General features: G+C 47.1%; 1 long non-coding RNA gene across 1 annotated transcript; it reads right to left on the bottom strand.

Annotated features, from left to right (window-relative positions):
* Positions 1–7,792: 7,792 nt before the first annotated feature.
* LOC147995110 (uncharacterized) lies at positions 7,793–11,449 on the bottom strand. The gene is made up of 2 exons (XR_015686215.1): positions 11,301–11,449; positions 7,793–8,840 (listed from the first exon to the last, which is right to left on the bottom strand). It is a non-coding gene; the product is annotated as an uncharacterized LOC147995110 (long non-coding RNA).
* Positions 11,450–12,762: the final 1,313 nt, after the last annotated feature.

The raw sequence follows: 12,762 nt of genomic DNA, 5'->3' as shown, positions 1-12,762 counted from the left end.
CATCTCCCTGTCCTAGACATCCTGTGCCACCCTGCCCGCTAAATAAGCCACAAAGCAACGAAGGAGAGCTTTTCAATTAAAAAAAAATAGAACTGAGGATAAAAATTGAGCTGAGAGATAATAAAATAAGAATGCATATTTGGTAAATCCGTCATGGAAACCTGTGGGACTTAGAAATCTGCTTCCTCAGCGTAGTGGAGCAATGGCAATTGCTACACTTAATTGATGGCTGTGACTTTTAGGATAGCGGTTTGGAAATGCCCGTCCTTGGACCAAGTGAGTCCCTGATGAAGTGTTAATGAAACATGGGATTCCAAAAGTAGAGGAGTGCAATGCGCTTTCTCGGTCAGGCATGCAATATGTCTAATACAGCACACACAGAGCAACATGGCTTCCTAATTGCCTATCTTGGCAAACTCTTCTTCATTGTGAGACCATTGTCTTACCATTTAGTTGAGTGTCATGTTGTGTGTGGTATATGTACCTGTCAGTAGGCATGTGTACCTTCAAGTACACATGCAAGTGTGTGCATATGCATGTGTGGGCGTGGGGGTCAGCGCTCTCACTTGAGCATACTCCCTTTCTATTTCTCTGTGCCTGTGTGTGTGCATGTGTGTGTGTGCGCGTATGTGTGTGTATGTATGTGTGTGTATGTGTGTGTATGTCTGTGTGTGTATGTGTGTGCCTGTGTGTGTGCGTGTGTGTGTGTGTGCGTATGTGTATGTGTGTATGTGAGTGTGTGTGTATGTCTGTGTGTGTATGTGTGTGTACATGTGTGTGTATGTGTGTATGTGAGTGTGCGTGTGTGTGTATGTCTGTGTGTGTGTGTGTGCGTGTGTGTGTGTGTTGTTTTACTTTGTTTTTTCATTTTGTTTTGTTGTTTTTTTTATTTCGAGATAAGGTTTCTCTGTGTAGCTCTGGCTGTTCTGAAACTAACTCCATAGACCAGGCTGACCTTGAACTCACAGAGATCTGCCTGCTTCTGCCTCCCAAGTGCTGGGATTAGAATCATGCATCACCACAACCTCGCTAAGTTTTTTTTGTTTTGTTTTAAGATTTTCTTTTAATGGTGTATATCTTACACCACACCTATGTGTGAGGCCCACAGAGACCATATGGGGACAGCTGAAACTGGAGGTACAGACAGCTGTGAGCCACCACACGGATGCTGGAAATTAAAACCCAAGTCCTCTGAAAGAGCAGCCTGTGCTCTTAGTCACAGCTATCTCCCCAGTGCTTCCTCTACTGCCTTTTTAATATGCTAAGTCGTGGCTCCAAACTCCCGGTCCAACTATTGCATTTAGGTGCCTCTTTGGTCCCTTAACCAGCACTGATGAATATCTGCCAGACTCTGAATGGTATCCTGGTGAACAAGATAAACTATCCACTGCTTAGAGACAACCTAGTGGGCTATGGGTAAAGGAGCCGAAGGAAGGAGATGGAGGAGAAGCACCCAGCATTACAGATGCCTATGACAAGTCAGCTCACCTCGGGAGGTCATCTGGGAAGTCTGAGCAAACAGCAGCAGGTAAGCTGAGACCCAAGGGCAAGCAGGAACTGGAAGCAACTTGAAAGGGCAGCAGACCCGGAAACCGGGAAAGGGAATAACACTCGAAATGTATATAAGAAATACTGAAGTTAATAAAAAAAAAAAAAAAAAGAAAGAAAGGGCAGCAGAGTGAGGGGCTGACAGAGGCTAATGGAGGCAGCAAGGCTCTGGGGCAGGCAGGCTGCCCGCATCACAGGTCCATGTCTGCCAAGACGGGAAAGTGCCACCACGACACTCCAGAATTCCACACGTAGTAGTCTGTGGCTCTGGGGGATGTTGCTGGGTGCTGGCAGCCATCACCAACCAGCATGCTTGTCTGTGTTCTGTCAAGCACTGTCAAGTGGCAGGGGGTCTGTGAGTAAGAGTCTGTTGAGACTGACAAGAATGGACAGGGTGCCATTTTGCAAACCAACCCATGGTTGGGAGAAGGGGTTGTTTCGTTTTGTTTGGCTTTGTTTTTTTTCCTCGAGTGTCTAAAATAATAAGGTTTATGCTAGAATGACATGAGTTTGATCTTTAGGATTGAAGCAGAAAACCACCAGCCCCCACAAATTGTACTGGGACACACATGGACACACACACACACACACACACACACACACACACACACACACACACACTTGCAGCAGGTAGGAGAGCTAGCCTGGGCTCATGGTAACCAGACGGCTGACCCTGCCCCTCACTGGTTGCTTCACTCAGAAGAGCTGGCCCTGCACCTTGCCTGGACTGCATAATATAGCTGGCACTGATGGGGAAGCTCAGGTGAGCTGGCCTGCAGGCCTGAGACCCAGAGAGCTGCCCCTACCCCGGCCTGTGCGCTGGCTATAGCACTGAACGGGCTAGCTAGGACAGTGCTGGAGAGCTCAGCCTTGGGGTGACAGGAGGCAGGAGAGCTGTCAGGCGGCAGGCTAACAACTCAGCTGCCGCCCAGGCCCAGATCCGGGCCTGTGAGTTTGTCCACCCCAACATCTCTCCCATCAACGAGCTGCTGGCATGCTTGGCGCATGAGTGAAATCTGAAGCCACTAAAAAGACAATGTATCAACAACCCCATAACAGTGCAAGGTCAGTATAATTGCCACAGGGTTGTGGATGTGCAACCCTGAAGTATAGAAGCAACGTTCCATGGTCACACCCACTGTGAGCTATAGAGCCAGGATGCAAACCCAGTCCCCCTGATTCCAGGTCCTGGGTTATCTCCAGCCATCAAGACTCCCATGAAGTCCTCGGGCTAGCCTGAGTTTTCTTGGCTTTCTGAATGTGTCTTACAAAGTCTCTTCTTCTCGTCCTTCCCCTTACATAATGGGCAGGGAGGTCCATTTTCCAGACTGGTTTCTGGATTTTGGGAGCACCCACGTTTCACTCTAGTACATAGTTTATACAGCTGCCATCACCACCTCTCTCCCTGACTGGGATGAGCCCGAGTAACCCACGTGGATGATAGCTGCTATTGACTGAATGTTTGGTACCCGACCTCAAATTTATATCTTGAAACCCTTACCCACCATGTGACAGTATTAGGAAGGAGGATGCCTACAGGTAATTAGCTCCTAGATGCAGCTAATGTCTACATACAGGGACCCCCAATTCATCCACGCTACCATTTAATTGAGGACAGAGGAAGGAGGCAAACATCTATGGAAAGAAAATAACTTCTCACCAGTGACCCATTCCTCTAGTACCCAGCCCTCAGAAGTACAAGAAAGAAAGCCTGTCTACAACTTTCTGTGATAACCATCCAGATGGATTGGGCAACGACCCAGCAAGAAGCGTACTATCTGAGGTAACAAGCATACGTGAGCATACGTGATGGGAAAGGCAGCCTGGAGTTCCCCTGGCCCTGTGGAGCAAGTCATAGGACAGTGGAAGGAGGGGCAGGATAAAGATCTCAGTGGTCAGGTGAGCACCAAGGGGGTTATGCATGTGTGACAAGTGACCAGGTGCATTGGCACATCTAGAAAAGTCCAGCAACCATGCTGGTCACCAGTGAGATAAAAGTGTCAGCTGAATTCTCGGAACTGTAGGAAGGGGCCAAAGACCAAGGCAGGCCCTCCGTCCTGAGAGTGTGACAAAGGATGTCACAATAGAAACCAGGATGAGAGCTTGTCCCCATAGGGTGGGGACAGAGCATTGACATCAGTGTGGAGATGCCCAGGTGACCCAGGCCATCAACAAAAAGAAAGCTCTCGGGTCCCAAAACTGTAACAGACATGAGTCTGGGAGCCTGGAGTAAAGGGCCACAATTAAAGATCACTAACAATCTGATCCAGCGTTGGTTCTAATCCAAGTCCAGATGCTTCTGAGCTGGGAAACTCAGAGATTTTTCAGAGAGACGTGTCTCTGTGGGCCTCTCGTGTTTTTAACATGGTTCAGGGAGTCTTTCTGCAGACATCTGTCTGGGAAGCTGCCTTGGAAGAGAAAGTCGATGCTTTGCTTTGGAATGTGAGTCAAGCTTGTCTTCTGCCCACTATGAAAGGGTTGGGTTTCCCTCGGGCAAAGTTTCCTTTTCTCTGCTCAAATCCATTTCCTGTGCAGGTGTTAACTGATGTACAGTTCACACACACACACACACACACACACACACACACACACACACACACTTACTTCTTCCTTCCACCATCTATCTCAGAGGATTATCATGCTCACTACCAATGCATTTATTCTGTTATAAATAATAATTATTACTATTAATGCAAGCAAAGTCAAGTCCCTTATCTCTGTCTCTCTCTCTCTGGATCTCTGGGTCTCTGTTTCTGTCTGTCTCTGTCTCTGTCTATCTCTCTCGTTCTCTCTCTGTCTCTCTCTTTGTGTGTGTGTGTGTGTGTGTACACTGATTGCTGTGTGTGTTAATGGGATATATATATGCCACAGTTAACAAGTAGAGATCATGAAAACCTCGGGTGACTATCTTTGCCTTCTACCTTATTGAGACAAAGCTCCTTCTATTGTTCTTCCATGGTCTGCAGCTGGCCAATCAGTTTCTAGGGATTCTCCTGCCTCTGCCTCCCAGTTCTGCATAGGGCTGCTGGGATTACACAGGTGAGCTACTACGTCTGGCTTCATGTGGGTTCTGAAGATTCAAACACAGGTTATTATGCTTGCACAGCAAGCACTTTTTTTTTTTCTTTTTTCTTTTTTCTTTCTTTTTTTTTTTTTTTTTTGAGCTGAGGACCGAACCCAGGGCTTTGAGCTTGCTAGGCAAGCGCTCTACCACTGAACTAAATCCCCAACCCCCAGCAAGCACTTTTGAACCATCTCCCCGGCCCTTCATCTCTTAATCTACAGGATAACTTTTTCAAATATTCTAGGAAGAGGTCAGGCACATAATTTATATACATGGTCACCATTTTGTATCCTTCCTTCTTGGGTGTTATTTTTAGCTCCATGATCTGATTGTTCATGTGTGTGAGAGGACAAGGGTCACCTCCCCCACCTCTTCTGGATCAGGTATCTCTACTTAGTTCCTGGGAGGACCACAAAAGATCCCACAAATCCTTGTTAGTTGGTTGTATCTAGGGGACTGTATCTCACATGTCATTGTTCTGCATAATTTTTACCAGGGAGGCTTCACAAGAAGTCAGTAGGGAAGAATGTGGCTTGCTTTTAATCAGTTTTACTGCTGCTGTGGAACAGGCTTTCTAGCCTGGAGAGAGGGCAGGCTGGTAAGAGCTGCCTGCGAAGGGCGAGCCCACTGGATTTATCGGAGGCTGCCTGAGCAGTAAATGTGTTCACAGGACAACTGCCCTGAGTGTGTTATTAAACACAAACTTTAGTACTAATATATGCAAAATAAACTGCAGACATTCACATTATTTCCTCCCTGCAATTCATCATGAGGAACGGGCCATCTGGTCAACCACAAGAACAGTTAGGTCAGTCCCAGAAGCCACATCGTCTCCCTGTTCTCGGGATCTCTGAGCCACAAAGCATGTTATCTATTTCAAAAAGATGTTAATGGAATTATAAGATCTAAGCTATTGCAGTCAACAAGCAATGAATCTAATGAGCAAAAACAAAGCAATGGGAGCCAAAATAAGGCTGATATTACAAATAGATATTGTATTATTTAGAAAGTTATTTATTTCCTCTAAGATAACCGGTCATGTGGGATGAAGGCAGTGCTCTGGACTGGTAGTCAGGCTATAATCCTCAGACTTGGGGTAAATTAAGGAACAACACCTCTGTCAAGAGATGACAAAGGTCAATGCGTCAGCTGCTGAGCCATCGGTTCTGATCCAAGCTCTACTGTCCTTATGGGGGTGATATTTCTTCCACAAAGCAAAATGTCTTTTTTTTCCCAAACCTATAAATGAACATTTACACCACAGAAGTGGCCCAGGTGGAAGCATGTCAATGTTAGACTCTGGTGTGTCAGAGGAGGATCACAGAACCATCCTGCCCTCTGACCTCCCAGGTAACATCAAAACTGGTGAGACAAAATGAGGTGATTTCACACATGTACGTGTTTCTTAAAGCAGCTGCCAAATGTTAATTCTCTTCTCTCTTCCCTCTTCCCAAATCAGCCAGAAATAAAGGATCAGAGCAAAGCCAGGTGTAAGCTACAGACAAGAGCAAGGTCCGTCATTGCAAGCAGTGGTCACATTGGGACACTCAATGGTATCTGTTGACACTGGGGATGGGGACAAATTGAAGAACACTCATCCTGTGAAGAGTTCTGCCTTCGTTGGCAGATCCTGGCCTTTCCAGTAGGTTTCACTCGTCTCCAGGCAGATGGCGCACATGGTGGTCGGGAAATGAAATTCATCTCTCAGTTTTAGTAGCCCACGAGGGATTTAAATGCCATTGCATGCTGGGGCAGGAGACTTCCACTATTGCTCGCTCTGTGTGTGGCCACCTCCAAAGGACCCACTATATGGTCAGTCTAGTATGGATGGCCAGGCCCACCAGCCTGCCCAGAACTGGATCCAGAGTCAATATTTCAAACATCCTTTATTTGTGAACACTGATGGCTTATTTAGAAAACAAAAATCAGAAGCAATGGTGATGTTTTCACTAAGGCAATACTTTATTGCAACTGCTGTTTATGCCCAAGATGTGCAACTCCCGGCTTGGCGAAGTCCAAATACCATGTCCACAAATTAAGCACAATTATGCCGACAGTAGATATTAATACAGGTTGAGTTCAGAGAGTTGAGATGCCAGGATGAAAGGCCCCTTTCCCTCTTGTCAGTGATGCCTGTTGCAAGGATTCAGTATACAGCTCCCTTCCTTTCTGGTCCTGGAGTAATTTTGTTGTAAAGGATGGTGATAATAAATGGGGTGTATGTGTGTGTGTGTGTGTGTGTGTGTGTGTGTGTGTGTATGTGTGTGTGTATGTGTGTGTTTGTGTGTATGTGTGTGTTTGTGTGTGTATGTATGTGTGTTTGTGTGTGTATGTGTGTCTATGTGTGTCTATGTGTGTGTGTGTTTGTGTGTGTATGTGTGTGTATTTGTGTGTGTATGTGTGTGTTTGTGTGTGTGTATGTGTGTGTTTGTGTGTGTATGTGTGTCTATGTGTGTCTATGTGTGTGTGTTTGTGTGTGTGTATGTGTGTGTTTCTGTGTGTATATGTGTCTATGTGTGTGTGTGTATGTGTGTGTGTTTGTGTGTGTGTTTGTGTGTGAGCCCATGTATACATATCTGTGTATGAATCTGCAGGTGTGCATGCATGATATGTGTGTACACATGTGTGTGCATGAGCACACACCGAGAGGCCAGAGGTCAACCTCCAGCGCTGTTACTTAGGTACTGTCATCCTTATTTTGAGACAGGATGTGTTCCTTGGCTGGTAGCATACCTGTTAGGCTGGGTTAGCCGATCCACCTGCCTACATCCCTGGCATCATGGTGACAAGTACACAACTCTGTGCCTGGCATTTTATGTGGCTTCTAAGGACCAAACTAGGAAGATCAAGCTTGTATGATCATCACTTCACACACACACACACACACACACACACACACACACACACACCTGAACCATCCGTCCAGTCCCCAGTGCTTTTTACCTTGCTTTCCCCACTTCAGGAGACTGAGTAGAGAAAATGCTCAGACCTAGCTTTGGTCTCCAGGTTACCAGGAAGGAAATAGGCAGAAGGGTGAGCTCTATGGCCACTGAAATTTAAAGACAACTGGGAATAAGCCAACCTCTTAAAAGAACTTGAAAGCTTCCCAGAGCTGTGCGTTTGATAATGGGCTCTATCATGAAGACTTGCCGTATGGCCACACAAATGTCAGCGTTTTAATGACAGTTCTTGCTTCTTTTATTCTAGGGTCTTGGCGTGCTCCAGGATGAAAGGCCCCAGCTGCCTGAAAGGGATTAATGACAGCCCGTGGGTGTCTTTATCCTCCCACAAAGACACCTGCAGTCCGGAGGGCTGTGGTGAGGTTTCAGCCTGAAACAACTATGGGACATGCAGTTTCTGCCACTTCAAAAAATCATGCCAGCCTTGGGAATGGTGACCATATATGCAACCCCAACATTAAGGAAGCTGAGACAGGAGGATTGCAAATTTGAGAGTAGCCTGGCCTATCTAATGAGATCTATCTCACACACGCAAAAACACAACACAACACAACAAAACAAAAAAATCACTAAGCATAGTAGTGCGTGCCTATAACACTAGTACTTAGGAGGTGAAAGCAAGAAAATCAGATTCAGGGTTATCCTCGGTTACATACAGAATTCAAGGATATCCAGGCCACATGAGACTTTGGCTGAAAAGCTAAAAAGAGGAAGAGAAGGATGTGGGGCAAGGAAGAGAAAGCAGGAAGAACAGGAGGGGAAGGTGGGGAGGAAGAGCCTTCCAGCAACTAATCAATTCTTTTGAGGAGAAAACTGAGAGCTGTTGTTCCCAAGGTGGAGAATTCATATGACAAGAAACTGATTTCAGGAAATGCCCAGAACTTTCCAGAGACCAACAGACTCTGCCTAGTCTTAGTTTAGAAACAAAAGAGACCAAGAGCTAGAACACTGCCACCATTTGTAACTTTCTTTCCCAGTCCAGAGCTCTTGGTTTGGGCCCCAAGAGCTGCTCATCAGAAAGAGGACATTCAAGGCAGCTGGTGCAGGTTTCAGAGCATTTCCAAGCACGTAAGCTTAACATCTGCATCTAAGATGTCTGCCGGTACAGTACCAATCCTTTTTCTGTTTTGTAATGACGGAGTCTGGTTCCTTTATCACTTTCTACATCATTTTTTCGGTGGTTCTTGAACACATTTCTTCATGTTGGCTCTGCTTCTCTCTGTCTGCTAGCTGCCTGCCCTCTGTAGCAACGGTCCAGGAATGTGAGGCTGTGTGGAAAGACAAGAAAGCTCTATTTGATTCAGATTTCCACAGCAGGGCAGGCGGGTGGACAGTGTCAAGGAGTGTCAGGGCCACCTAAACAGACTGCTCCTTGACCTGGGGGACTTGAAAGGGATCAGACCTGGGTTCAAAGCAAGTGAATGATCAAAGCAGGAGTCGGGGGAATGCCCAGGTTGGTGTCCCCACGTGCCAGGGAAAGAGCAGTAACTGGCTGTACCTGTACTCATTCACACACTACAACGTAACTCTCTTTTGCTTTTTCTGTCTCCCCCATTCCACAATTTAGGAAATGCCTCACACGAGTAGGAACTAGAATAGCAATTTAAAATGCAGGTTTAGAAGGAGGGAGGCGCTAAAGGGAAAGAGGAGAAAAAAAACAGAAATAAAGGAAGAAAGGGAAAGGAAAGAAGAGGAAAGGAAAGAAAAGGAGGTTGTAGATGTAGCTCATTGGTAAATGCTTGCTTAGCCTGCAGAAAGCCCTGGGTTCAACCCCCAGTATCCCATGCATGGCTGCACCCATCTACCCTCCCCACATTGGAGAGGTGGGGACAGACGTCAGAAGTTTAAAGACATCCTGGCCTACATAACATGTTCAAGGTTCATCTGGGCTATGTGACAGCCTGTCTCAAAAGACAGAAGGGGAAGGAGACAAGGACAGAATAGAGGGATACACACATACACACAGAGAGAGGGGGGAGGGAGGGAGGGAGGGAAGGAGAGGGAGAGAGAGAGAAACAGGTGAGAAGTTTGTAAGTTCTGGGTGCCAAGTTGATGCTCCCTAAATTAGAAGAGTGGAGCAAAGACCTTTCAGGTTTGCTCAGTAGTGGTGGTGGCGGCATGGCTGCTGCTGCTGCTGCTGCTGCTGCTGCTGCTGGAAGAGGTTGGGGTGTTGGTGTGTGATCTTTACTTATCACAAGGAGGAACTTCAGATGCCAGATGTGGTGGGTCCTACCTGTAACCCCAGCACTCAGGAGGATGAGTCTCAAAAATACAGAGTGCGGGGCAAGGGTTGGGGTGAGGGTGGGGGGGATTTCTGCTCAGCCAGAAGTATCAAAGCACTAATTAGGTGGCTCTTCTCTGCTGCCCAGCTGTGAACATTGGCTTCTGCTCACATGAAGCCTTCGAGCCGGCATTAACAAGGCCCCTTCTTATGCTGTGTTTCAGAGAGTCCCGTTAGTTAAGCTTAAAGGAGCTTGTGGCCACCCCAACAGGTCATGCCCCCTCCAGCAGGGGGTAAGTTGTCTGTGAGCTTCCTGATGCATTTAGGAAAGAGACAGAGCCATTGAGGAACACAAACAGAGAAGTCCCAAGCCTCTTCCAGGGGACAAATGGCCTCTGTCCCATCCTGCATCCTATGAGTTCCAAAAGGCAATCTCAGATACCCTCGCCTCTGGAAATTTCCCCTCAAATCAGTTAGCTGTTGGGTGTGATTGGACTGATGTGTTCCTTCCCCTGACAGACCCGAGGTAAGACACAGAGGAGAGCTGGCTGGGGTTAGGAATTATTTTGTTACTAGCCCGTCACTGGGCAAAATGTCTGTCAGAAACAGTTTCAGCAGGGAATAGGGTGTTCGAAGCTCGTGGGTTTGGAGATGTCTGTTCATCATGTCAGGAAGGCAGAGAGAAGAGGCTGGGAGGAAGGTGACGCTTCCTGGTCCATGCTGATGGGAGAGTGAGAGAGAAGCAGAGAGCTGGGAGCTGAGAATGCAGCTCAGTTGGTAGTGTCGGCCTAGCATGGGCAAAGTTCTGGGTTCTGTCTCCAGAGCTGTAGAAACCCAGGCCTGGTGATACATGGGGGTAACCACAGCCCTTTGGAGGTGGAGGCAGGAGGGTCAGAAGTTCAGGGTCATTCTCAACTTCATGGTGAGTTCAAGGCCAGCCTTTGTCTCAAAACACACACATACACAGAAGCAGAAAGCCAGACTAGACCTGGAGGAAGGTTAAGTCTCTCTTAACACAGCCTGCCTCTGTCCCTGCAGCCAGACCCTGTGTCCCAAAGGTTTTCACGATCTTCCAAAACAGTATCAATCATTAGCTGGGAACCTAGGGTCCAAACACACGAGTCTGGGGCTCGTTGTCATGTTCAAATCTTAACAGGAGAACAGACTTATGGTTCTGCAGGACCTGGAATCCAAGTGAGTCACCATATCATAATGGACAGGGGAGGCGTAATAAAGTACAGCACTAAGGCTTGACCAGATCTTGGCTGGTCGGTCACCTTCCCTCAGGAAATCTGTTCCAGGCTTTACTCACAGACAGCCCTGGCCTGAATATCCATCAGTCATTCCAAGGGGTTCTAGATAAAACCGTGGCCAGTCAGGGCAGATGTAGGAACGTTTGGACGGGGAAATAAATCTCTGTACATCCCCCACTCCTGAGAGACAGCCGTGGCTGTACCCGGGCTACCTATCTCGGCTATTTGTGGAGAGCTAGGACCCAAGAAAGGACCTCATTTCTGGAACTAGGGCCACCAAGGACCTCATTCCCAGATTACTGTAGAGATGCTCTTCTGAAAACCGAAGGGATGTTGTTATTTTGCAAATAGCTCATCGTCAGCTCCAAAGCAAGAGGCTGCCAATTTCTAGGCCTTGGATGAGTGACATCATAATAGTACCTCATAGTGTGCTGGGCTTTACAGTGGGCGTGGCTCCGGCAGATGTCAATCTCAGACGCTCCTAGCAACCTTGTGAAGCAAACATACCCGGATATTAACATTCCTGTATTAAAAACTCAGAAACCCAAAGGCTCAAAAGTGGCTTCTTGATGTATTTAAGCTCCCAAGGCTAGATAGAGAGTCAGAGCATGGACTTTGGTGTGAGAATTAAGGACCGGCATCACTTCAAAAGAGATCAAAAGGCAACCTAACCAAGCCTCTTTCTGTGGACAGCTCACCTTCACTCATGCCACTGTGAATGGAGGCCCCGGGAAGACAGCTACGCCCACGTTCCTTTTGTAAGAGCCCTGGTAAAGATTTAGCTTTGCACCGTGCCCTCCCCATGAGCACACAACAGCTGGGAATCTCATGGCTGGGAAAGTTAACAACCCCAGCTTTCCTTGAGCACCAATTAGTAGTTAATATATCTGAACATCCACACCACTCTTCGGAAGTCTGGCGGGGCTTTGTGGCCAACGAGAAACGCTGTCTTTATTCTCGAGGGGAAGTAGAAGATCAAGTCACACAGCGTGCAAAAGACCCAGAGCATAAAATCTATATATGGGAGTCGGAGAGAGATGGCTCAGCTCTGGGTGCTCTCACAGAGGACCGAGTTCAGTTCTCAGCACCCACCAAGGAGCTAAAAGTGTCTGTAACTCCCGTTCCCGAGGTCCAGACTCTCCAGTTACAGGGTGACACTGCGCCCTCTTCTGGCTTCTGTGGGTACTGCATACACAGGGGACGCACATTTGTGCATCAAACATATTCCTATGGCTTACTGTCCTTAAGGAGTAAAACCTCGCTCGCAGACTTGACTGCAGGCTCTGATTTCATGAACCTGGTGGACAACACAACTAATACATTCCCAAACTCCCTCTCACTTTTAAATTTCTTTTCCATAAGTTGTGGTAACTGATAACAGATTCCACCGGTTCGATGTCTATTCTGTGCCTGGCATTCTAAAATGAACCCTAATTAAGTCCCTCCAGGGTTATATATGGAAACTGAGGACTAGGGAGTAAAATGTGGGGCATACGCACCCCCAAAGTGGCACGACTTATAAGTGTGGAGAGGCAAAGTGTACAGACATCTGTCTAAATTCAAAGTTCCTAAGAGGTTTGTCTTTCCCTGGTTTCGCTTCATGGCATCCTTGTGGGGCAAGCAAGGAAGGTTTTATCAAAGCCTCCATTGAGAGTGAAGTACCACAGGCAGGTTCAGTGAGTTCCTTTGGGGTTTCAGCAGAGACCCTACAATTGT

This window comes from Rattus norvegicus, chromosome 4 (genome assembly GCF_021556685.1).
Source record: "Rattus norvegicus strain SHRSP/BbbUtx chromosome 4, alternate assembly SHRSP_T2T, whole genome shotgun sequence".
In the NCBI taxonomy this organism is placed as follows: domain Eukaryota; kingdom Metazoa; phylum Chordata; class Mammalia; order Rodentia; family Muridae; genus Rattus; species Rattus norvegicus.
This window is presented reverse-complemented; position numbering and strand designations above follow the sequence as displayed.